The sequence below is a fragment of the Loxodonta africana genome, chromosome 23 (assembly GCF_030014295.1).
Source record: "Loxodonta africana isolate mLoxAfr1 chromosome 23, mLoxAfr1.hap2, whole genome shotgun sequence".
Classification (NCBI taxonomy): domain Eukaryota; kingdom Metazoa; phylum Chordata; class Mammalia; order Proboscidea; family Elephantidae; genus Loxodonta; species Loxodonta africana.
In genome coordinates, this window is record NC_087364.1 from 76,608,859 (window position 1) to 76,611,425 (window position 2,567).

Genomic DNA, 2,567 nt, shown 5'->3' on the forward strand with positions numbered 1-2,567 from the left:
ACATGGGGTCACTATGAGTCAGAATGGACTCGACGGTACCTAACAACAATGACATACAGATACAGAGTTGATCCCTACAAGTTCTCTTACAACTTAGAGAAAGGAAATCTCCCATCATCCTCCATCTGCCCTTGTCGGTGTCGTTCACTGATGTTTCAGCCATTCCTCCACTTTCGTTGAGAAGTTAGTATCTGCTCCTCCTCTTCCTTTTTTCCAAACTCTTGCTGTCACCCGGAGATTTCAAAGTCTTGGTGTATGCCTCACGTGGGCACCACGAGTTGTCTGCACTTCCATGCCCTTTCAGTAACCCTGCTATCATCTACACCCTAAATCATCTTTTTAAAAATGGCGCAGATCTACATATGCCATCTGGCACTCTGGTTAAAGCCTTCCTTCATGTTATGTTTTGACATAGAATTTACTTATCCTATAGGGTTGCTATGAGTCAGGATCGACTCGACAGCACTGGTTGGGTGGGTCAGCATCATTCAACACGTAAAACACATATGCAATCCAGCTTTTCCTGGATTAAAATTCTTCAGGGCTCTCTATCAACTTCAAGTTCACTATCTTTCACATCTGGCTCTTTCTTTCCTCTCCAGCCAATTCTCCTACCACACTGCAATAGTCACTCTCTTTTCCAAACTTCTCTCACTTGACCAGAACGTTCCCTCAGACTGGAATATCCTTCTGCCCTTCAGCGTATGTCAATTTCTGTTTCTCCCTCAAGGCTCACTTCAAGCATCGCTTTGTGTGGAAGGCTTCCTGGTCTCTCTACGTTGAGTTAAATGTCCCCACCCATATCATTTGTCACACACTCTGATGTGCTTACCCTGATACTGAGGAAATGCAGCTGTAACAGGGGTACCTTTGTTTCTTTCCTAAACTGTGAGTTCCTTGACCTTTTTCCACTCTCTCCCCCACAACCCTCCCTGGTGCCTGGTACCTAGCGAGTACTTGGATGAACGAGTAACTGAATGAGCAGAGAAATGGATAAATGAATACTATGTTTTCTCCTCAGGAACTACGTCCTCACCTGGAGGTCTGGGTCGATGCTTTCAGTCTTGGAAAATTTCTCCAGTTTTTGCCTCCTAACTGTCCTTCTTAACCCACTTGATGCACTGGTTCAAGCTATAACCCAGTCGTCCTCATCTCTGCCCAGTCCTTCCTATTTGGTGCTTTGTCCAGACGAGTGTTTCTCAAAGTGTGGTACACAGTGATTTTAAAGCGATATTCAGATAAACATTTTTTAAGAGCCTTGTATTGACATTCACATATATTCAGAAAAAATAAAAGGACATAATATCCGTGATTTCACAGAAATTACTGTTTAGGATGCGCATAATATAGGTAAACCAGAAGCTGTCGAGTCTGACTCAAGGTGACCACATATGCTTCAGGGTAAAACTTTGCTCCAAAGATATTTCAGGATGAATTTTTGGAAGTAGATTACCAGGCTTTTCTCCCAAGACACCTCTGAGTGGACTCGAACTTCCAACCTTTCAGTTAGGAGATAAGCATATTAACTGTTTCCATGACTCCAGTAATACAAGTGGTGCCATGGTAATCAACTTTACCCAGACCTAATAAATTAGAGATGAGGTGTTCAGGGGCATGACCATAAATGCTCCAAACCTTCAGTAACTGAACCCTGGCCATGCCCATAAGAAGCATAGACAGCCAGGATCACTAACAAGGAGGGACTTCCATGTACTGAATTCACAGGTATCTCTGTGCTTTCCTCAGCAATATGCTGGGATGTGATTTCCTGAAGTTAAGGAGTATGTACATAATCACCTAATTTTAACAGAAAAAACAGTTAAATATCTCCTGAGCTGTCCAACTGCATCTTCATGTGAGGTCACATTTTTAGTGTGGGTTAATGTCAGAAGTGACACATTCGTCTCCCTGATGCGGATGCTTAGTTCTGTCTAAAATCAGCATATCCAGCCGTCTGATCAAAACTGCTCCATTCTCGGAAGAAACTTATTCTCAGCCATCCATTTTATAAGTCAGTTTGATTTATTACTTCTTCTATTCATTGTTTGGTAATTTTACTTTTAGTTTTTAAAAGCTTAATACTGCTTTTATAGAATTTACTGTGTCTTAGGCTGGGTTTTCTAGAGAAGCAAAATCAGTGAAGCGTGTACATATATATAGACAGAGAGAGAGAAAGAGATTTATGGCTCATGCGGCTGTAGAGGCTGCAAAGTCCCAAGTCCGTGAGGCAGGTGTGAAGCTGGAGGCTTCTCCGGACTCACATGGCTGCAGAGGCTAACAAACCCAAGATAGGCAAGTCAAGTGGCAGGCTGCTGGCTCACAGACTTCAGAGGCTGACTAATCCAAGATTAGCAGGTAAGACTGTGGGCTGCTGGCTCAAGTCCCAAGGACTGGAGGTCAGATGACGATGAGCTGAATGTGGGATCCAAAGCAGAGCAAAAGCCAGCAAACTTTGCCAGAAAGTCCATATATATTGGATGTAGACCACACCCCCAAGGAAACGCCCTTCCAACTGATTTGCTGCTCATAGCAGATCTCATTATGGAGATGGTTATATTAGATCTTAT